The sequence below is a fragment of the Scophthalmus maximus genome, chromosome 7 (genome assembly GCF_022379125.1).
Source record: "Scophthalmus maximus strain ysfricsl-2021 chromosome 7, ASM2237912v1, whole genome shotgun sequence".
Lineage (NCBI taxonomy): Eukaryota > Metazoa > Chordata > Actinopteri > Pleuronectiformes > Scophthalmidae > Scophthalmus > Scophthalmus maximus.
Window position 1 is genome coordinate 8143112 of NC_061521.1, and position 25460 is coordinate 8168571.

The 25460-nt window shown below is 41.3% G+C and overlaps 1 long non-coding RNA gene across 1 annotated transcript in view; it reads left to right on the forward strand.

The window, feature by feature from the left end:
• LOC118315483 overlaps positions 1–25460 on the forward strand; it is a 179651-nt gene that overhangs the window by 38148 nt on the left and 116043 nt on the right. The window lies entirely within an intron of this gene.

Below are 25460 nucleotides of genomic sequence, written 5' to 3' on the forward strand. Positions count from 1 at the left end.
TTTCACATCTGGTCTATTTATGGATCAAAACTAGCGTCTTTGTATGGCTGGTTTTAATATATGACAGCTGAATAACTAGCCAGCCAGTCTTTCTCCAGACAAACTTGAACAATCAAGTATAAAGACCACTTCTTAGTTTTGCATATCGGTCTGATTAACTTTTTACGCTTCTGGCTCGGTACCATATACATCAATTACCAGACAGATAATTTTTGAGTGCATTCTTTGCATAAACTTTTCAACAAGCAAGCACACACAGAGCCTTGTATTTAGAAATGATCTTCTGACCCTTTTTTATTTCAATTTTGTCCTGCAACTTCAAAGTCCCTGCTGGTGTCCTTTTTCTGATCAATAACTGCTTAACTGGAGCTGAAAATGTTTCCTGACAGTGCTGCTTTTTATTAACATGCTGTGTTTGGTGTGTGTAAACACATGGGTCTTGAATGTAGTCTGTAGTCTGTGTAGTCTGTCCCAATCATTAGTTTTCCCTGCTACACATCCTGTGAGCGCGGAAGCACGTGCAGAACAAGAACAGGTATTGATCAAACAACTCATTTTCCATGTCGCTGGTAATAAGTATTAATATTGTGATTCAGTGAGGGAAATGAAGGAGAAATGTTGCGTTAAGTGCCCAACATTGAAAGTGTCTCTCTAACCAGCCTTGTCCACCTCCCACTGAGGCCACCGGTCGCCACATTTCCCCCTGCTAAACCTTTACACTGTGACCTGGCCTTAAAAACCAGCCGACCATGAACAGGCCCCGCTGCACTCTGAGTCGTTACTCTGATGAAATCAGACTGTACAGTGGATCAAAGGCCATCACACATATGGGAATATAACTCATCACACAATTTACACCTCTCCTTTGTGTTTTTTTTTTGTTCTTAGAATTTGTTTTTCAGAAATTACGGAAAGACAGCACTTCTGTTCAGGGATACACAAACAGTAATAATCATAACGCAAATGAACTGCAGGGTACAGCAAACAGTCAAAACCATAATTCATCTGCACTGCATATTGCTGTCCCTGAGCTGTCTTTTTAAATTTTAGTTTCACAATGCACTTGAAGCTGTACTTCAGATGGTGACAGAAGAGCTGATGCAGAGGTTGTGCACTATGGCACAGGGGAAAGGAGAGGAGGGGAGGGGGAGATGTGTGTGTGGTGGGGGAAGAGTTGTGACAAACCCGGTCAGTTCATGCTCACAATGCACATGTGCTTCAGTCCACAGGGAGGCGAGGCAGAGAGGCTGACTCCCTTGCTCCCCTCGCCTGCTATAACCCTCAGGCCAGTGTGTGACACTAGCTATCTCCAGTGGGAGCGCATGTCAAGTGTTCAACAGAATACCCCAGGTGCCAACAAGGATGTAAGTGCCCTCAAGCATACCTAGTAAGTCTGTGAGGTGCATGTGAGGAAGCCTGATCTATTGATGAAGCGCCTTGGACCATGTTATTATTTAAAGCAACGCTCTCAATGAACTTTAACCCATTCAGACATACAATCATATAGAATTAGAACCCTTCAACTAAAATGTTGATTCTACGTGACATGATCACTATAAGAGCGGAGCTGGAAGCAGAAACCTTTGAATCTCCTTGGGGACTGCTGGCAGCTATGTTTTGCATCAAAAAACTTTTCAGGTTAAATAAAATAGGTCTTTCCAACTGGAGCCATTCAAACCCTTTTGTGATTCATTGCGCATTCGGGCCTATAGAGGAATATTTGCATTATAACAGGAATTCCTTCCAGGGGTTGCAAAGGTTTGAATGTAAAACAGCACAAACTGTGGTGGGTTTACATCATTCTGCTCCCCAGCAGCCCGTGCAAGTCTGCACAATAAAAGCAGAAGTAATAAAAGTAAATAAAAGCAACATCATCAATTCTCTTTATTGGTAGATTATGGGTTTTTCCACTTCTAACTTTTTGCCGCCTCAGCATTAGCTGAGCCACTTTTGACTGCCCACATCCAACCATAGATGTGCGCAGAAATCAGGACTTTTCAACTATTTTTGAAGTTATGGCTGGAAATAAATATTTACATATATATTCTGAATGTAGCACTCAAAAGGGACACAGTTGGACAAGTTACTACTTAAAGCAAACTGCCTGTAGAGGAAAATTCATTAAACTCCACCAATGTTCTGCCCAGAAGACGCAGGGCTTTGTAAAAAACTGAGTGACGGTGATGTTGAGTGGCGCTTCACTGAATGATAAATTTACACACTCAGCCACTCAGCCGCAGCTCACTGGTCAAGAGAAATGCGGGTTCTCGTATTTACCAGCCTCTGTGAGTCAAATCTCATCCCTGAAACTAGACGGAAGAATCTATTGATTTGCCGGTTGTATTCACAATGAGTCTTACGCTCTTTAAGCCGAGACATGTTGAATAAATCTGTCCACTTCATTTGCGTTGTCGACTTTGCAGCTGTGCACTCTTTTCCCTCCGTCCGATGCAATGCCAGGCAAATGAGATTCTTCTCTCTGTGAAAAACTTGCTTGTCAAATGGATGCATTTACAATCTCATATCTCACAACTGCTTTGCACGATAATAATCAGGGTCACATTTCTCCAGACTGGAGTCAGAGGAGAGACTGACAGATTTATGGTGCAGATCGACTCTGTAGATTGTTCTTTTCAGATTCCTTTGAAAGAAAGAACATATTTCATGTTTTGTGTTACCTTAACAAGCTAGAGGACGTATTCAAAGTGTAGAATCTCATTTCAGAGATCTGACTCTTTCGTATATCCAAGATTACTTGAATAATGATTTATTACAGTTTTTCCACATTGCTCTGCTTGTATTATTATCAAGCTGGTCGATTATTATCACTCCCACAGTATACTTACACAAGTGTGAAATAGTGCTGCCTCAAAGCGTATATCACATCATTGCAATGTATTTTTTGCAAGACCAAGGTTCTAGGCAGATTACTACTAATAGGATTTATGAATCAACTGAATTCAATAAATGGAAGCAATTTCTTTAAAAGTGAACTTTTAAAAGTATCTTTTTAAATTTAATCTCACATATAGACAAAACATTAAACGTTTTCATGTGGGTATATTTCCAACAAGGTGAGCAGACCGCATGTCCTTCCCTCTGCAACCTCTCCATTCTCTTTAGTGGGACTGTGGTGGCACCCTGTGGTGCTGGGTTCCCCACAGGGTCTCCTCCCACTCAGCCTTGACTAATACAGCAGGGAAAACACACGGGCAGCATTTTTTTTTGTACCATGCCCCCTTACGGATACAATTTTGTTCAGTAATGGGACTAAAATTTAGCTCACACTGTGTCAGATTTAGAAGACATGTATGTATCGTTTTGCGCCTCTTTTTTGTTGTTCATATGCATTTAATATATTTCCTGCCACAATTGTTACACAAGTAACTTTGGATGGAGAAAAGTTACAGTCATAGTCACAGTCATGTTCTTTCAGTTACCAAATACAGTTTGTGAAAACATCATTGAAAGTTTTAACAACTACAAACAAAAATCGAAAATGTAATTTGTGGTTCAGCTCTGTCTTATATCCCAACACATCACTTGTATTACTCCAGAGTCTCTGTTCACATTCAGTACAGCGACGCCTTTTATCCTCACTTGCAAGTAATTACTAGAGATGAAGTACACTAACGGCTAAAGTGTTCTTTACACATTTGTTTTGCAGACTTCACTCAGCATTGATTACATATGGACTTGAAATCCACTGAACTTGGTCATTGAACTGTGGACTGATGTGCTGTCCTGATCTAGACACAATTAGGTATTGACATTGTCCAGTTTGTTGCGCCACGGTGGCAAGTTCTCAGTTTGACGTGATCAGATCGTGGGGCCAAATGTGCACTGAAATATAATGTGTTCCTAGTGCGTGTGTGTGTTTTGGGATGACGTTTAGCACCTTCCCCCGAGGTCATGGTTGTTTAACGGTGAAAGTTGGCTTGTCCCATGCTGCTAATGTACTTTATAAGTTTTAAGTTTATTTCCCAAGATCTAATAAGGGGCCACTGAATCTGTGAGTGTGCTGATTAAAACTGAATTTAGATCCACAAAAAAACAAGAAAACTGGGCCAGTGAGCGATTGTGATGGGGAAATACATTATTTAAGTCAAGGTGATGTTATTTCCCACTCGGTGTGGCGAACAGGGCTGAAGGAATTCAAGGTACAGACCTGCATTGTAGGAAATACACCGTTGTTGGCCATCAATCTCCCAAATGTCAGTTATGTGAATTTCCAAAAATCCTGTTCACATCTGTAGTCTTAACAAAACATAAGGCCCCAAAATATTATTATTGAATAAACCATATCCAAGTCTGTACAGCAACTTGATGAGTACATGGGGCTTCAACACATATTGTCTCAGATTGGGAATGGTGGTTTTCCAGGTGTATGTAATTTTCTTCACCATAAATCTAAACTTAGCTTTTAGGTTGAAAGTCTGAATAAAGAATCCAAAAACACATTCAATAGATTTAACTTCATACGACATTTCAAACAACACACGCTCTGTTCTCCCACCCTTCAGTAGATGGTACACTGACACATTATTTATTTAAGTCCAACTTTATCCTGGTTAAGTTTTTTTCTAAGCTAGTATTACCTTCACGGACAGAGACTGAACTTTTCTGCACCATTGTCGTGTGATTAATAGTCCACTCAAACACTTTGAAATGCATGCCCACGGCCCCCATCATGGGGAAATGGCTTTGTGTCCCATCAGACACCGGAACGCCGTGTTCTGACAGCAGACAAATCTAATTTCACTTCAAATCTTTTCTTCAAGGCCGGTCATCTGTATTGTAATTTACATTGACAAAATTAAAAAAGTGTGTTTTGAAAGAATAATCATTTACTGTCAAGATAATAGGGACTGTGGAGGTAACAATGCAGGCATGCAGACCACTCTGGAAATGTTTTTTTTCCGAACCCCTATTTGTTCCGCATTTAGCTTTTCATTGCTGGATTTTTTTTTAGAGAATAAACAGTGTCTCGGCTATTTATCTCCACTGTGCAAATTATTCAACTTAAGTTAGATTGTTTAAACAACATGAGCTCTTAGGTACATCCTAGTACAGATTCTTTTATTAAAAATTATTGTAGCACTTCGATGAGTTGGTGCCTTATGGGAAAAAGTGAACTTAAGTTTGGAAATAGGTTCATAGTTGCAGCTAAAATGCCGGAGGCAACAAAGATTTATGTTAATCCTTCACAATAGTACTAGGTGGAACAAAAACAGAAAATTTCCTCCTGCTTAAGGTTGTGGCAGAATGTGTGCTGAGTGGAATCAAGGTTATTCTTTCTGGAACAGTCTGGTCATTTGGACACAAACAGTGAATTTGTCCATGTAGTAAATTTACATTGGTATCGTCGTAATCAATCTTTCACAACAAGTGATTTACGCTATTAAACAACTACTACATAGATTATGAAAAAGAAAGAAAAAAACATTGCTGTTGACTCCATATGTGAAAAGGGCTGAAGGCTTGTCAGCAGCCACCTGCACATCTGACAAGCTCCAGTGAGACTGCTTGTATCATTCAGCAGCCTTTGGCTGCTGTTGGTGTGTAGCCTTGCCTTCACAAATAAACTGTTAAACGCATTCTGGCAGTCCCCCTCACCATTATTTTACTGTGTCACCGCTAATGGAGTTTGTTTACTTATTCCGGAGTTTGTGCCAGAACTTTGACTTCTGCAGACTATTCATCAAACCTGAAGCAATCAGGTTGAGTAATTCAGCCGATTGAAGCTCAAGCCTTCAAATGAAGTTGGAGCTTAAAATAACCCCAATGTTACACGGTCTTACTCATTTTTATGAAGTTGTTAGGTCAGACCAAGAGTATTGAGCTAGCTTAATTGAAAATACAAGAAACTAAACTGATGTGGGATATACTGCATTACAGATAAAGTTGAATTCAACATCCTATAATTGAGGTTTTTCATATACTGAACTTGTGAAACAGAGCTCAATGTAAATTTTAAAAAGCATTTGCACAGTTCAGAACTTTAATATTTGGAGTTCTGGTTGCAATTAACTCTTTTACAATTATTTTCCAGCAGTGTGAGTGTGATACCGACACCCTGTATCACGCTCTGCTTCTTTACTAAGGCAGCGGAAGCACGTTTACTTGAGAAGATTTCAGGTACAATTTCGGCAATCTATATATCTGTATGCCATGCATAAGGTGACTTGTCCTGTCTTTGGACAGATTTAGAGTTTTGCTTTGAATCTCTTGATCATGTTCAGATTGCATCTTCACATGAACCAGTTGAATGATATTTCAATCATGTTTTGTCCAACTCTATTATTTTACTTGTCAGACTTCAGAAAGGAGTAATTATCTGGAATTGGATGCGTTGAAAACCTGACGAGTTTCCGTCTGAACATTGCATAAGACTGCCCTGTTCATTTTCACGTAATGCAGATTGAATGTGGGTTAGATCAGGGTGAGGAGCAGGATCCTGAGTTTCTACTCAATTCAGTGTGAGCAGTAGTGACACAGACAGACAGGCGCTACCCCAGTATTCTGAAAAACTATGTGACTGGGTCTTCGCTTAATCAGTTCCTGCATAATCAAGGGCTGTGGCCAACAAACTGAAATACATCTTATTATACCCTACATAATCTAATGAAAGGTTGAGTTTGAGCTTGGCTAATTTAAAATTCTTTTCATTTGCAATTCCCTTTAGACTGTTGTTTGCTGACTTCAAATATGTACATGTCCCGGAGGCTTATCATTGCTGGGTTTCCAGCCTGACTTCTATGAATGGTGCAGACATTTAAAATGTGCCCTCAGCCTCTTCCCTTGAGGATCAGCGGCATGGGTCACTTTGATCTCCCTGCCCCTGGCTTTCAAGTTTCCTACCTCGGGTACCTTATCAGAAAGACTGAGGGTGCCGGGGTGAGAGAAGGAAAAACCATGTGCATTCCTGCTTGCACAGCAAATTTCTGGCTAATCCCTCGAACCCTGCCGATAGCAAGGCTACGAGTGCATCATCACTCTTTCATGTGTCGGGCAAGCGGCTGACTTGTCATCGCTGACATAGAAAGTGTCAAAGTGGATGTTTACATCAATAATTAAAACCGAGGGCTCAGTGAGTCATAAAAACATAGGTTCGGGCTGGTGTTGCCCTTTAATATTTGCTACGATTTTATTCCCTGAGATGTCCATTACTAACACATTTTTCCAAAGTGTGGGATTGTTGATGTGCTGCCGCTTGTGGAACCCAACCTGAAAGGGTGGTGCAGAGAGATTCTATATGCTTGTTTTTAGATTGTCCTCAGCTCAAATTTTTTTTTAAGGTAATTTAATCACACGTGAGCACAAATAAACGGCGCAGGGAACATGCCTGTTAGGTGAAGTTGCTAATTGGAATTTGTTTCACGTAATTGACTTTTCAGGATCGTTTCAGGATCCCTGGTTTAGCTTTGGAACTGTAAATAAGCCATGAAATAGTAGGTCAAATGCAACACAGAGAATGAAAAAACAAACAGAACCTCATTTCATTCTGGCCCACCCCACAGGGACGTTCATAATCTGTTTATTTTATCTCTAGAGCTTTTTAAAATGAGATTTTACTCGTGTGCTATTTACAGTAGCACATTTGTGACCAGAGGATCCCTGGTTTGAATCACCAGACTTGATGGAAATGGGAGGATGAATGGTTACGGTTACCACTCTGTCACTTCAAAACTCTAATGCTCAGTGGCCTTCAAGAGATATATTGTGGTTACACTGGGAAGCACCAGGATGTGAATGTTTTAATCTTTTTAAATATTTAGCATGACCTAAATGTGAACAGCAGTTGACTCTTCCTGGTTGCAACACTGGCCCATCAGGACATAAAGGTCCTCCTTTGAATCCACAGTGTGATTGTCCTTCCTCCCGGCGAACAGCTGTTGTCAGACATCCTCAATAGGAAACCTCATGAGTGTGAGGGCGGTGAAGTCTAGAATTCCTCTCTAAAATCAAATCTCTAGTGATCATGACATAAATGTCAGAGAAAATTTGCCGTATACACTAACACCAGATGAATGGGAGTCATGGGGGCATATCCTTGCTATTACTGTTTGTTCCACTTGCCAAAGAGGAATAAATCCCATTTACTAAAGGCCACAGGACAGAAATATGTCTCATAATTAAAGAGATTTAACCTGATGGTTAGAGAAGAGGAACCAACAAATCTGGTTATCAAGGATCGAAAGAGTCACATCATAGAAACAACAGTCAAAAACCCTGCTCAAGCATGCACAACGACCATAAAAATGGTGATAATAGTGATGTATTACTCAAATTAATTTTGTACTTGAAATTCTTCATGAAAATAGACCCAATTAAGCGGATTTCATTTTAATAAGTAATAACAAGAATTTTACTGATTTCAAAGCATGTTGTTATAGCAATATGCTGACAAATGTTGATGCTGCCATTAAACTGAGTAATTTCTCTCTCCTCTCTAAAACTGCCATGTTTTTAGTAAATAATTAAATATGCTATTAAATTAAGACTTCATTACAACGTTAAGGCAAAAGGACATGGTGGCCATGGTTCAAATTTAAACTACTGAATAAAATTGAAGCAATATATAAAAAATGTAATAAAATATTAACTTTTTTTGAGATTGGTTCAGCTACAGCCGAGGAATTTCAAACAATGATTTGTCATGTAAGGGATTTTGAGGACGGCATAAGTAATGTGACAATACATTGTGAAATCTCAGAAAAATAAAATTAAAATCCTTGTGAAAAACATAATGTAAGTCTTGTCATGGCCAAAAATAAGAAAACTACACCGGGCATGAGATAGGTAAAGTGTAGTCAGTTGTGCCCGTTGCCAATATACTGTAATTGGCATTGATGGGTCTTGATGGCACCAGACTAGACGGGTTCTAGTATGTCCAGATAACATTTTCAACCCAAATACTTACAGAAACCAACCCCGAACCAGAATTTTAAAAAGTACCCGCTGTTGCTGCTGAGTGTGTAGGGTCAGTGAGGAGCTGCTTTCCTCAATGCTGGCAGCGGGAGAAAACAGTGTAGTGTGATTTATGATGTTAATCATTAGCAGGAGAGGAGTGGACGCATGGGGGAGAGGAGAGTAGCTGCATTGCTTGATGGAGTGTGTCCCCTCTGCTTGAGCCAAGCCGACAGTCGGCTCCACACAGAGAGGCTTGAGCACGCCGCTGGCTGATGGAGCGAGATGGACAGCAACTAGTGAGATGCATTCATACAATCCCACAGCTGTAGTCAAAGAAAAGCATCATAGTTGAGTCCAAATAAGTTCCAAGATCACGGCTCTAAAGCTGCACTCTTAACTTAAGTCAATGAGTGAATCACATACAGCAGAAACCTGCTGCTGCAGTATTCTTTATGGGTTCAGAGTTTCAAACTATAGTTGCAAATGTTCAGTTGCTTTTAGCTTTTAACAGCCAATGCAAAATCCCCCCACTGGTTTGAATTGTATATTGTATCTAGTCCTTACAAAAGAATTACAGCAGAGTGTAAGGGATAATCTTGGTGACAGATATGAATGAAGAAATATGTTCTTAAATTATGAATTTTGTTGTTTTTGTACAATTTATTTTGACCCTTAGAGACTCTCTAAGGACTCTCTCACTTCTTAAAATTTTAAGACACTCCCAGTGTAGTGGAGCTACACTATCCGTAGAGATGTACTAGCTGATATGTTTTGGCCACTTGCAGAATAAGCTGAAAAAGCAAAACTGACAAATCATCCCCTTACAAAACTGCAATGGAAAATAAATAAGCGGAGGATGACTAGAAACACATTCATCAGAGCAACCATTGTCTTTCATTTGGAGCTGTGTTTCTGGACATAGTGTATCGCTTTAGAAACGACAACTGAGTGAGATCGACGAGAGTTGTTGTGGACCAGAAACCCAAAACAACGAGCTGAAAGAAGCTAAAGTGGAGAACTGCAGAGAGTTTTCTGTGGGTTTACCTCTATGAAGGACACCTTCAACATCATACACAGGGGTCTGATCCAACATTAATATAACGACTACAACAGCTTTAAAACCATTTGTTGCACTGGGAAAATAAAAATAAACCAGAATTATCTATTTTGAATTAGGCCTTTTGTACAAATGCACTTGATTTGTCACTATCAAGTATTAAGCCTCTACTAGAAACACATGCAATGATAGTATTGACAATATTTGTGGACATGCATAGTGTTTGGAACCCCACCAAACCTTTCTCAACAGCAGGAACCATATCAGTTACCAGTGTGATTCCTGGCGGCTTGATACTGAACTGGCAGAATCTAAAGAGGAGAGCCACCCATACCTCTGTCACACACCAGAGAGGAACACGGTCTTCATCAGAGGCTTTGTGTAGCATGACAAAAGTTCTGGACGTTGGGGAGAGCAGTGTTTCATATCACGCAAGCTGTCAGAGAAGTTCAAAGAGGGTTCACAGAGGAGTCAGACTTCACCTTGATGTGAGCTGTTGGTGCAAACAAAACTGAGACTGTACCTGACGTCTCGCACACCGCACATATTTGCCTGTCTTCTCGAGTGGCAGGTCACATTGCAGGATTCTCCCACTTACGTCAACTTCTTGTTTTTCTTTTGGCCTACCTATTGACTGCTTCTATAGAACACAACAGGCCGCTGCCGAGGCAGACAAACCCAGAAGTTTGGAAGATTCATTGGTTTTGGAGAAATAACAAATATTTTCAAAAAGCATGTGACAAGTACTTATTTCGTTGGTCGACGTTTTATTAGACATACTCTGGGATCGCATGTCCTTGTCTACTCCTTGTCCTTGAGTAAATAACATCGAGACTTGAAATGGCTACATTTTATGCAGACAAATGTTAAGTATGAAGGCCATTCAAATTTAATGATATTGCTGACAGCTCTCACTTCAGTTATGCTCATCTTTAAAAGTGTCTGCAGGCTTCTGTGCCCGAGCCTACCTGATGCCGAAATTATGCGGATGACAAATTGTTCACAAATGATCCATGGGAGTGTGGGTGCATTTATGTTGCTTTCACATTTTGCAGGACGGATGATGGATGTGGGATTAGGCAGAATCATGAATCATATCAATGTTTTTTCCCCAGTCACTGTCGAGACTTGTGCAACTAAGCCTGGTTCCTGAAGGATTCTCAGGTAAAGGGAATGGATAATGCCACAGCTTCTTATGGATTAACATACACAATTTTAACCACTCTCAACATCTGCAGGTGAAATGCTTGTGATGCAATCAGCACTTTCATGAAATTATCACATTTGCTTTTGGAAACTGAATCACTGTTCTGCATACGTGTCGCAGTTGCAGACATAATTCATTTAGAATACAAACATATTTTATTGTTGTTGCACCTGTTTATTACCAGCAAAACATGATCTAGCTCAGCAGTTATAGACACGTTCATTAAAACTTCCGTGAGTCACTCGCTCGCTGAACTTGTCCTCGCAGCATTTTCAATAGACAAAAACAACAAACATAAATCACCAAGTAAATGTCAGGTTTGTTGTTGGCTCTGACTGCTTCTGTGCCCCTCTGTCAGCAGAAAGTCACAGACACACACACACACACTGCAGTCTCTTCCTATAGTCTACTTTGCCAACAACAGCCAACATCATTTGGGGCTCGGAGAAATCATCACAGCGCTGACCAACAACAAACAAGAATCAATGCTCCCTCTGCTCAGTGGCTCACTTTTACACACAGATGCTTGGATCTCATATCAGCAATGAAAACAGATCTATAAAGAAAAGGTCAGCTCGTCACCGGTTGTATTGTTTTTCTGAATGTATGACACGACCTGCGTGTGTGTGTATGACCCACCTGCTGTCTGGCTAAAGGCAGCATAGACTCAGTCATGGTATTGACATGCTAACAGCTGCGATGCCAACCACATGACCCGACTAATTCAATGTTTGTCTGCTGCAGCAGAGCAGTGAGGGCCAACAAATGCATCAAGATCGGACTAAGTTGGGCCAAGTCTTTTGAGAAATTGACTTGTTCAGGAAAAGGAAAAAAAAGGCAACTCAGCCTCTTGCACTTTAAATGTTTTGTGGCCATTGACTAAGTTGATTTAGGTATTGTATATTTTCATTTTCAGAGCTAATAAACATGTTTAAATAAGATGCTGTTTTCAATCAGATTTACATTTAGTTAAACATGTTTAGAGATGAAAAGCAGGAACCTTCCATCAGAACTCATCTGAATTGGAATTCCAGGTAGTAGTTAAGAGATAGATTTTTTTTACTGATTGTAAGTGTGTGCTCATTCCTTGACTTTTATTGAGAATGACATCATTAAAGCAATTCAGGGTTTTATCTACAATATACTGACTAACATCTGCATCTGTTTGGTTTGGGTCAAGTAGGGAATATCAGTTTGATTTATTGCATTGCCATAGTAACAGACGTTGCCAGAGACAGCATGACATTAGGGCAGCTTACAATGAAAATCGAGAGCTAGTGTACCACCTCCAAAAATAAAATATCACTATTGTACAGTATAATTAGGTATTGAACCGGCTGTTTAATGTAAAAAGAGTTATTTTCTTGTTGTTTTTCTCTAGATGAGGACTTTGCAGTTGGTCATCTGGGAATATGATTTCATTATTATAAGCAGACTTCATGTTCAACACACGTGCATCACAGAGAGGTGGTGTACCACCTGCTGACAGGAAACATTTTCATTAGCTTGACTACTGATTATGGCTTGATTAACGGCGAGACTGGAGGAGTTGTGCGTCTTGAGTATGATGGCATCTTACGTGCGTACCCATTTTAGTAGATGTCATTGCGCTAATTAGCAGATGTGACACCCTCGGATGACTCTTGTGGTTAGATTGCTTCGTTTCCTGCATCAGAGGAGCCCCATGGTCGGCACAGGGGCTGGCAGCTTCCCATTGGATGCAGAGGCTGGCTCGCTGCTTAGTCTTCCCAGTGCAGGGGGGGGATGCTGCATGCAAACATTTTGTATGGATGCCATGTTTTGTGGGAGAGGCCAGCTGTTTTGTCAGTCTCTTCACTGCGATTTCTGACCAAGCTAAAAGTGGTGTTGTGTTGTAATGAGGAGGGAGCAGCCTTTTGCTTTGTATTTCAGATAACAGCGAAGTGAATTGAAGGCTCTCCGTGACATGAGTACATGACCTTATACCTGAGGGAGCTTGCATTGCAGCCCACTCTGACCTAAAGAAAAACACCTCGGTGCTTGGTAGGAGTAGGTGCACATGTCTAGCCATGTCCAGTTTTTGTTAAGCATCAACACAGGCAGCTGCCCCCCCTAAGAATAGCACTTCATTAAAACATTTAAGGAAAAACAACTGGCAACTGCAACTAATTTTCCATTTTGTTTAAGCTGTAAGAGAAGACTGGCATATTCCCTGTCCCTTGAGTCATATCCTGATCGCGTTGCCTCTCCGGTGAGATAAGAGAACAAACACTGTCAAGCAGCTCATCTGCAAGTCAAGTGTCACTCAGGTGTTCTGTTTGGTGCGGCAGCTGTTAATCATCATGAATGAGAATACAGGCCACCGGGTGTGAGGCGTCTAATCTATCACATCAGCCTGCGTTACTGCATGAATATGGAGATTCACATCTGAATATTGTACATGGTTCTGCGCTGTAGTATTCCCTTGGTAAATACACCTATTGAATTTTGACAAAGACGGCTGTACCATACGTAAAGGAAAATACCAAATACGTGTCACACAACAAGTCCTTGATTTTGCTGAAGAGTTGCATATAGTTCCAGGCAAACATCAAATTCAACTGAATGCACTCCACCCGCTCAATGACTCAGTTACCCCGCGCATCATCTCGGGGATAAAAGATGATGGAAATCCTAAACAGTCATGACAGAGGCCCTCTATTCTTTGTCATGCTGTGAAAAATGTGCCAGTGTTTAGACCATCAGCACTGGGAGAGCAAAATTGTGCCGGAAGTTTCAGATTGATAATTAATACTGACTGCCAGACTTTTCCAAGAAACTTTGCCGACTGCTCATTACTTCAATCCTGATCACAAAGGAGTGCTGCGGTCATTGATAGTTGAAATCAAAGTGGCAGAGATGGTACATGTCTGTTGAAATAGGAGACTACATCAGGCCATTGTTATCACCACAATGCACGTGTGGACATTGGCAAACCTGCAAATATCCAGCGCAGATTGCTGTTGGCAGGAATAATGGAAGAAAATAAATGTTCCATATCTACACAAACACTTTCCAAGCATAATAATATCATAAATTTTGGCACATTCAAACATGAGGACTCTAGCATAAGCCTTGTATCCACTATTAACATATGGAAGAAACAGTAATTACCAGTGGATTTACAAAACCCAATGAACCTTGAATCCCACTGTTAACTCTGTCGGAACTACATTTTACATTTGAAACAGATAAAGACCAAAGCACAACAATGTTTGGAAAATGATGTTGGGAATTAATGTTTTTTTTTATTTCTCTCCTGGTAAATCCCTTTTTGTTCTTATTAATGTTGTTGTTCATAATTTTTAATATTCACAACTGGATTTTGAAGCTGATGTTCCCATTGGTTTTCTATCCTGACTACTCTATTATTATATACTCCCCATATTAGATTCTTCACATTCTGTGACATGTCTTTACATAGCACTTTCCTAACGGCCACAGTCACATTCACGGATTTGTGAGCTCACACACACTCTCAGCACTTCTATATATAGCGCTCACCAATACATCCCATTCACACACTTTTGAATCAGCCATCAGGGGCCGGGGATTAAATAACTTGCCCTACAGAGCTACAACTGCCCCGTAAAGGTAATAACATCAGCAAGGCATCTGTGACAAGTCTTACTCACCAGATGTAGGCTGACGTTCTAAGCTTGCCGTTGGTTGCTTGTATCACATGGCATTAGCCTCCCCATGCACTCCTGGCCTGTTTCTAGCTGTGTCCCAATTCATGGGGCAGCCTCCCTCGGAGGTTACATTTGAAGACCAATTGTGTCACAGCGGCGCGACTCTGCTGTCCCATTTTAAATGCTCCTTCAAAAGTGGCCAAAAAAAATGCATCCTTCCATTCCTGAGGAACAAGAGATCCCATGGGTGGATCCTTCCCGCCTCAACCAGCCCAAGGTTTGGACTGTGACGGAATTTCTCGCTGGGGACCACAAATAGGAAATGCACCGTTCATTAGACCGTCTCATTTTGGCTGCAGCCTCTGAAAGATGCAGGCCTTGAATTGGGACACAGCTACAGTTTTCAATATTAACCAAAATGTATGTAGAAACAAAGAGGCTGAAAATATATTAATTCTGCAGCTAAGGGGTTTTAGGGTTTTCCTAAACGCGCCACCTTAGTGATCTGTTTTAATATCACACTAACACAGTATGCTACTAGTCCAATGACTTTTTAACGCCTTTTTATGTCTGTTTCTGTATGTGGGAATTCTCTTTGTGGGAAATTAGCTGTTTTAATGACAGTGATCCCTCCCCCCAGCCCCCACCCAACAGTATTTAGCAGCTGTTCCAATGCTGAATCCTGGGCATAGCGCCGCCAAAGATGATTGTGATTGGTTTAAAGAAGCACAAACAAACAGCGGTCCAGGTTTCAGCACAATGGCTGTTTTTATTCCTCCATTAAAACAGCAGTCGGTTCACCTCTCCTCGACTGTGCCAAATGATGAAGAGTAACAGTTTATCGAAGAACACAGGACTGTTTTAGTGGCAACAGTGCTTCTTCCATTAAACTACTCATGACCTGCAGGGGGACAATTTAAAGCCAAACTAAACAAATGCACTTGTTTTATAATGGTGACGCCCAAATTCAACCACAGAGAAGTCAGTGTGTAAGGAGAGACTATTAGGAAATCCAAATTAAAGTAGCTCTTAAACAGCTGAGAATGTTGGACTAAACAACTCACAATCTTAACCTCACCAGAGAGCAGGGAACTTCATAATCATGGTGTTTGCAGGTTAAGCAACTTAAAATAAAACTTAAAAATAATTTTGATTGGAACACAATCTTATGATAGAGGGAGAATTGCACGTTTGCCATTGCCACAGTGCTCCAGGTCCGCCTGGAACTGTGCTATGTAACTGTAGTGTACCATGTCGGACACTTGCAACATGCTTTTCTGCATACATCGCTCGCTAACAACCAGAGCCCGAACTAGCAGCTAGCTGCCCCAGACCTTAGGCTCCGTCAAATGAGTGCAAATACGTCTCTCTCGGCTGGGCTTCTGCTCCGTAACATTCCAATCTTCAATCTACCTCCCTGTCACTCTTTTCATTAGATTATTTTTCATCTCCAGTGTCACATCTTTGTAAAGTCCTGTAACATTTCTCTACCTTGTCAGCCAACATGGTTCTTTGGCAAGGGTTGGAGGTTGCAGTGTCATTTTCCATCAGCTTGTTAACAAATGCACGTGTTGTCCGCTGTTCATGGGCCGGCTCAAGCCACAGCTTCTATTTACCACAGCCAATTACGCTTCCCACCTGTAGGGAGACCCTGAGTGTTGACCTGAGCAAATCTTACGTTGTGTTGCTTTAAGTTACTTTTTCATTCCTAGTTCCTCACTGTGTCAGTTCAAGATCAAATCTTTAGCCATGTCATCGACACGGCTCTTGGGAGGACAATGTTGTTTGGTTGGTCAGTATACAACATGTTCAGATACTGAATCCCAGTGGTTGTCACCCTGAGGTTGACATTTGTGGTTTTCACTGAAATGATTTAACAACTATTGGATGACAAGACATTTTGTACAGACATTCATGCTCCCCCCTAGGAAACATGTCTTTGATGATTTCCTGATTATTTTTTCATCAAGCACTGCCATGCGATCAAGACACTCATTTCAATTAGAATCGCATTTCTCTTTTCATGTAATTGAAACACAGATGTCTTTAAATAACATGTACTCCAAACCCCTGTTTTTTTTTGTTTTTTCCAAACGGATACTTTTCCTGCATGGAGATCACCTTGAGTACAGTAATCAGTGAAGTGTTGAGTTTTTACAATTTATATCTGAGCTGATTAATACTTACTCTCTTGTTGGTGCCAATGCCTATAAAAACAAGGGCCTTTTTAATCACAATCCTGCCATATTAGTCTTTTCCTAGCCTTAGCCCTGTCTCCAGTGAAGAATGGCTGGTCCTGCTTAGGGTCATCTTGCAAGGCCTCTCATAAATTCCACCAGCGTTACCTGTCTTCTGGCACTTGCTTGATAACACTCATTATTGCTCAATGACCTGGAGGCAAAGCTTCATTTTGGGGCTCACCACCTTCAGGCCACAGCTGTGAAAGCTTGTCTCCTCGCAGCTCACTGCTGCTTTTAAAAGCCATAAAGTCGAGGCCCGACGAGTTAGCCAGAAGACAAGAATCACAAGTGGTGATTATTTGATATTGTAAAGTGAATTACACCCTCCACCGTCCTGCTGAGAGAGACGTTTCTAAAGGACCAAAGGGATGCAACCAAGATGTGTGCACTTTATGAGGCTCCTCAATCACACAGAGGAAGTGTTTGAATCGTAGTTCAACCCAGGGCGACAATGAAAGTTTGACGTCTCTGTCGGTGGTGAGCAGAAAGAATAAAAGGAAAGGGGGGAAAAATAACTATAATATCATCAGTGATGTGTAATTTTTCCCCACTCTGCAGTGATCTTTCCGGTGCAAACTGATAAATCAATAGTCTGTGGATTCAACAGTACGCAGGGTTAAGGGATGAGCTGAAAACTATAGATGGTGCTTCAGTGTAGGGCTGTGCTAAAAAATTGATACGGCACTATATCGCGATATTTATTTACGTGATATACTACATCAATTTCCAGCTCCAAAACTCAGTATTTTGAAGGAAGAAAAATATCATGTTTTAAACGGGTTCTGAATTACAGCCTCCGCTCCTGTTGGTGTCGCAGTGCGGCTGGTTGGCACGAATTGCCGGGTGCCGTTTCTGGCAGAGTGAGAAATGGAGGCAGCATGTCGGCTGATAATATAAGAACGGCGCCTTCAAAATATAAAGCCGATGTGTGGGTGCACTTCGGTTTCAAAAACAAACCAGGGAGCATCGACCTGGATAAAGCAAATGCAATTTGCAAGCTCTGTCACGCTGCCGTAAAATATTCAGGTAACACAACCAACTTGCGAACTCACCTCGTCAGACGCCATGCAGACATAATAACGCTACAGCAACAACCAAAACCTGTCGACCCGAGGCAAACTACGTTGGATGATACCACAAACAAATTTTCCTCTACCTCATCTCGAGCTGTGAAGATTACGGAGTCGGTGGTGCTTTTAATTCGTCATGATTTGCGCCCCTATAGCGTGGTTGAAAACACCGGCTTCAGGTACATGGTCAACACCATGGAGCCGCGCTATGTGATCCCCACTCGCAGACACATAACGGAGGTAGCTGTGCCAAGGATGTATTAAGAAGTGAAGCAAGTAGTAAAAACATCTCTTGGCTCAGCAGAAAGAGTTGCCCCTACGTGCGATGGTTGGACATCGAGAGCCACTGAGTCTTATGTTACAATCACGTCGCACCACATCGATCAGGAGTGGAAACTTATTTCTCATGTTTTGCAGACGAGGGCAATGCATGAGAGTCATACTGGCAGTAACACCGCCGAGCTGTTGAAAGTGCATTGGAGGAATGGGACATAACAAGCAAGGACCCGGCCATAGTCACTGACAACTCGTCAAACATGACCATCGCAGCGCAGCTAGGTGGTATGCTACATTTAAAACGTTTAGCGCACACCTTAAATCTGGCTTCACAGCGCGCGCTGAAGCTAACACCAGTTGCACGATTGCTCGGAAGAGTGAGAAGAATAACCAGCTTTTTCAGACGCAGCACCACAGCCAGCCATGTTCTGCGTGAAAAACAAAAGCTGCTAAATCTGCCTCAACACAAATTGCTCGCTGACGTTGTTACGAGATGGAACAGTGCTCATGACATGATGCAGCGCTTCCTGGAGCAACAGCCAGCCACCCATGCTGCCCTCCTCTCAGCTGAGGTGAGGAAGACAGAGAAGGAGATCTGCACCTTAAGCGAGTCAGGCATAACAGCTGCCGAAGAAGTAGTCACTGCTATGAAGCCCATGATTGTAGCTACACTTGTTATGTCAGAGGAGACAACTCCAGCACTATCAGTTGTAGCACCACTGTATTGCCAGAAGACGACGAGGATAGCAATCAAGGTCCTGTGCAAGAAGACATCTCTGCAGTACCGTTCAAGAGATCCAGGCATTCTTGCTCTCTAGCTGACCTACTTGGTCAAACATATGCTGCAGGTTAGTGTGATAATACTTTAAAGGCCACTGGGAAAACTACAAAGAGAGCCCATGATTTCCCATCATGCAAACATGTCTGAAAAACAAACATGGCAAATCTATTGTGTTCTGCTTGAACAAATTGAACTTCCCTAGTACCCTATTATAAAAGGGTGCTGCATGAAGTCACTGTGACTGATGCTGCAAATAAATAATGTATATTGAAATTCTGAAAAAATATAAAAAATGATGAATAACACTTTGTTGTGAAATTATTGATATTAACTTATTGTGTTGTCCACCGCTCCTGCAGGTGCTGAAAAGAAGTTGAAAACCGCAGAGGACCAGGCAAAGGTGGAGATGGCAAGATACAAGGAGGAAGCTCCCCTGCCACTTGTGAACAATCCACTGGACTGGTGGGAAGATCATCAGAGCGAGTATCCTCTCTTGTCACACGTTGCAAAGAGATACCTGTGTATCCGGGGGACTAGCGTCTCTTTGGAGAGTTTTTTCTACTGCAGGGGACATTATCACAGCACAGAGGAGTGCACTTTCCCCAGACCATCTTGATCAGATTCCGTTCCTAAACCAAAATCTGAAAAAGTAGGCCTGCCAATGTATCCATTCAAGGGTTGGACTACATGTTCTATGTTTACATCATACTGACTGTTTGTTCCATTCATTTTGTTTATATAGGGTTATATATATTTAATATTATAGATTATATATATATTTGATATGCACTATGTTATACATTTCAGTTCTATGTTAAGTTCCTGTGCATATGCACTTTATTTTCTTGTTTTAAATGACAGTGTGTCCACTGCAGTGCTTTCAGTTAAAGTGCAAGAGTGCTATTAAAGAATGGAGAAATACATTTAAATACATTGTTTTGACTCAATTTGTCTGCTGCTTTCAGTTAACTATGTGGAATATTGCAATATATCGCAATATAATCCTATCGTGACCCATGTATCGTGATGCGTATCGTATCGTGAAGTCCTTGCCAATACCCACCCCTACTTCAGTGTGCAGTGCTGGATGAAGCACCTTTCCTTAACGTAAACACTGCTCTTAAAACACTGGAATATATAGATGCTCAACTGCGGCGAGAAGCCATTTCAATGGCCAAATAGAGCGAGAGAGCCCTAGGACGTTATTCACACTAGTGCTGATAGTTGTTAAAACCCTGTGTGCTTCACTTCAAATGGGTTTTAGAACAGCTTGCGGATGTGAACAGGGCAATGGAGCAACACCATAATACACTCTGGGATGTTCACCTCAGGCAAACACTCTGTGATGCTAAGCACCTCTCTCAAAGCTGCCAAAGAAAGTCCATTGATTTCTCTTTTTGTTTGTGGACTTTGTTTCCATTGTGGGATTTGGAGAGAAACAGAACTACCAAACCACTCTCGTGGCGGAGGCTTCCCAACACCCAGTGGTACAAACAAAAAAACCCAATCAATTAAAATGTTCCTCTTCTTATAACAGTGAAAACTAAAGATGGCCTCTCAGGACTAGTTGAAAACTGGGTCAAACTAAGAAGTAACATCCTAGAAAACAGCACTTACTGATATCTGCAGCTTGTGAGTATTCTGACACCTCATCAAGCATTGAAGTCATCTAAATTAGGGCTGAACGATTTGGGGAAAATATCGAATCGTGATTTTTTTTTAACAGAAATTGCGATTGCAATTCGATTTGCGATTATAATTAGCGCACGCACACACACAGACAGAGTGAGATGTGGTGAAGAGGAGAAGGGGAGAGAGCTCTCTCTGTTAGCAGTCTGTGTCTTTAACGAGGGAGTAGTTGTGGTGTTCGTCACCTCACGGTGCCACGTAAGACATTGTCATGCGGAGTAACAGTCTCAAACAACTCTCGTGTGGTTCTGTGTTCGTCACTGCTGTCACTGATAGTTGACGTACACTCGTCATGTAGCCACTGTGGCGCTGTGCCAAGCGCTGATACAGGTTGGTGGTGTTGCCCCGTGAAGTAGCAACGGTAGTGCGGCATGTTCTGCACAACACCTGACGCTGCGCAGCATCGTCCTTTTTAAAACCGACGTGCTGTTCCTCTTCTAGACTAAAGTCTCCGCTGTATCAGTTTCCGACTGTCCTTTTGAGCGTGAAGACATTGTACAGCAGGTCAGTGCATCGTGATTGATGCTTGTTTTGGAACCGAGTGCTCCACTCGCTCGTTTATCACGTGACCGCGTAATCGCGTCCCTTGTGGTTAGAAAATCGCGCGATATTATCGCAAACGCAATTCATCGTTCAGCCCTAATCTAAATACTGAAAATACTGTGAGCTTCCATGACGGTCCCAATGCCCTCTGGGAAATAATTGAATATCCCAAAGGGATATTTCTCATTTTAATTTTTCTTTCTTATTTTTTTTTACAACCAAAGTGCATCTTCAAGTGTTTTGGTGTCTTTGTTGTGGCAATGCCTTTAGTGCTCTGAAATCTCACTGTCACAGTTTCCACTTCAACATATTGAGAACACTTTACTGCAGTCACACTGGTTGCCTGTCATCATAGACAGAGCTTCAACAATGCCTCGTCTGCAAGGCAAGCTGTTTAGCTTGCCGAACGGGATGTTCAGTTTCTCCAGAGACAGTTTTGAAACAGCCCTCCCAAAGTGAGTAAATGGAAAAAACATTGAGATCAGTTCAAATTTGCGTTGCTTCTTTCCCATGGAACCATCTGCCCAGTGGTAGTAAAAAACAGATTAAATTTTGTCTGCTGGTGTCTGCACAGTGAGAATCCCACCTGGAAAAGGAGTGATTTGCTGAATCCACAAGCTCAATGAATAATGCTAGCATGAAAAGCAATTCACTTCTTATTGGTCTTTTATCTCACTCCCTTTAGAACTTCAAATGGCAGAAAGCCTGTGGTAAGCACAGGACACAGCACAAAAATCTTAAGACATTTTTTTAACAAAGTAACCTACACAGGACTAATAGTCTAATAGCTTCATGGAGTCAGACCTGGTCGTTGTTACCTGTTGTCCCTAATTAAACCAAGACTGACAAAGTTAGTGAACAGTGGTAACTGACATATGTGGTGGTTTGATTTTCACAATGGCCCCTGAGAAACCACCATGATATCACAGATGTTAGGTCTGTGTTTATCTGCAGTGTGTGGGGGAGACTAACAGAGGCAAATGCACACAGATAAAAAACAGGTTCTGAACTTGGTACCTTGTAGCCGCGAGGGTTTGAGGTGACAACGGTTGTTACCACTGGGCCACCATGGCCTTGAACCCCCCCCCTCGAGACAATTTTGGATGAGGTGTGTAGAATTATTCAGCTCCTCCTAGGTTGTCAGTGCCGGCAAGCCACTGTGTTCTGGGTCTACTCCAGGGTCTGCTCCCTGCTGGCTGTACCTGAATACCTCCAAAGGGAGGACGCCAGAGGCTAACGGATACCTGACATACCTCAGCTGGCATGTGACGGGATGGCACAATGTCATACTTTTCGACAAAGTAAAAAAATGTAATTTATTCACTCAGCTTGACAATATCACCTGATTATCTTCTTCTATATATATTATGTGACATTTATCAAGATTAGCTTTCTATTCAAACTCCTATTGAGACTAGATTGAAGCCAAAATGTATGACCTTGCTACCTCTCCTCCTCCGCCCAATGTGCATAAGCATTTACAATTTCAGTGCGAGATGTTGACTGAGGTCACCTGAACACTTAATTTAATGATCTGAAAGCTAAAAAAGAGATCAAAACAACAGACTCAAAGCAGACTAGGCTCATGAAAAAAAAGCTTATTTTTTCCCCTTACTTTTTGAATAAAAGGCAATGCTCATGCAAGCGCAGATCCTTTTCTGACTTTGAGACTTTTCTCTAGATACAGCTGATCTTTGGACACTTCTCAAGCTGTTATCACACTGATTCATGAGGACCCCTGTGAGAGGCTTCAAGGATTTTCGATTGAAAATAATATTCTTCTCAAGCGACACTGATGAAAGTAATGCATAAATATTGTTGTCTTGTTTTTGCCCGTTCTGCTTAGGATCTGTAGAAATTAAAATGCCATAACTGCTTATGTTGGGAAAAGCTGGTTTTGAGTCTGAGCTTTGCTGTAGATCTGTTCCTCTTGAACTGACACTGAAAATTAGTTTTGTGTCTATTTCTCTGAAGACGAGGCCATGGTTGATTAATAGGGAGTCAGCATAATACACTGGAGGCAAAGAGACACTGAATTTGAGGTTTCATGACCACTGGAGGCAGAGGTAATCCCATGCACATCACACAAAAAATTCAACCGACAAAAACAAACATCTACATGCAAAAGCACAAAGGAAAACCCACACATTTGCCAAAGACCTCAGCACTATGATAAGTGGAATCCATAACATAAATGACATGTAGGTTAGAGGTCAAATGAATCTGCTTTTAAAGCACATACATCCAAATGACTTCCCACAGAGGTCAACCATACATCACGCTCTCCCTGTCACTGATGCGCAGCTCAATGTTTTTTTAAAGCACACTAGAATAGCTATCCCTGAACACATGTCGATCAAAGTCATGCGTTCATCTTTCATTGTCCACATAGGGTCACACTCGACCATTATTCAGGACAAGAACACAGGCATGCGTGACGCCTGGAGGACATTATCTCCACCAGTCATTGTTCCATATGCCTAACCCTTTTGGCACATGTAGTACAGCAGTCCATGCTCAGTCAGGCCCTGGGGAACAGCGCATACTGTACATGGTCTGTGTACCCAGCCATATTTGACCCTGCTCATAATTCAGTCACATGTAACGCAGTAACCTGTCCACACTAGCAGGCTTACAGATCTGCAAGCCAGGCTCTATAGCATGTTCATCCTCACACATTCTGCTCACAAGTGAGCTGCATGTGACACCCAGAGGATATTGATGTTAGCAGGTACTAGTGTGTGTGCTGTGTGTGAGTGTGTGGCATATGTACAACTCTGCAGTTTTATACATCTTTTAGCTAACTGTGTTGGTTTTCTAGCCGCCACCTGGACTGTAGTGCAGTATTGCTGTTACTATGATGGAGAGAAACTTCAACGCATACTCATGTTGTGCTCTGTCTGCTTGTTTGTTCGTAAACAGTCATTTATAATATGCCATCAAATTTGATAAGCTGATGATACATCCTGCGAGTGTGTTTCTGTAAGGAAGTTTTGTCCTCTGTCCTCTATTGATCAAAAATAGCTCAATTAAGCTTCATTGTTACATTCATTTGGTTTGATGGGATGTATTGGTTTAGTAAGAGTTAAGTAGTATATTAATAAACAGCCAGTGTAAGACCCTGGCAAAAAAAAAAAAAAAAATCATAAACACATGACATCAATTCTCTTTTCACATTTCACCAGACCGTTTAATGAAGAAGCAGTGTTTTTAAAAGATGGCTTTAAGATTGATATTAATGATGCAGTGGAAGTTGGATGCACAGTCTTCTCAGCTCAGTCCTTTTGAGCACTCAGTGCTCTGTGTATCATGGCAAATAAAATATAAAGAGCCATCAACCACAGCTGAAAGAGCTTCAAGATGGCTTGTGCTCAAGCAGGCAGAACCATTGGAAATTGGTTTTGTACCAAATGGACACAAGAAGTTGAAATCTGAGGAACCCCAGTCAGGTTGTCTCAGAGAAGGTGGATGATGTTTGCAGACCCGAAACCCTATATGAACCAAAGTCAGATTCACATGTCAGATATAGTCATCACATTCATATTGTATATATTATATTAATTTTACTATTTATAAATTTGTATTAATTCATTTTCATTCAAGGAGGTGTAGATATTCGGTGTTACAGACCAATTTTGGTAATGCTTTAGCTAGTGTGCCATGCGTGTCATGATCATACTTGCTCTGGGATTCTTTGCTAAAAAAAATATTTGAAAATGTAGGTAAATCTTCCATATTTCCAAAACCAAAATTTTAGCAACTTCAAAAACATGGAGAAAGTGAAATGCAATTTTTTGTGAACACCAATTAATTGTAATAATAATATATTTTCATCCACTGTAGGTTTGAATGCTCTCAAACACATGAACTTGGTTTCACCCTGAGCACATGACAAGCGAAAGCTTTGTCTTTAATTCAGCGTCACAATCCAACCACTGCAAAAATGGGAAACACACATAATCACCCTTATCTGTAATCTTATGAGTCAAATAGAATTATGTTACACATTCACTGTACCAAAATGAACTGTCAAT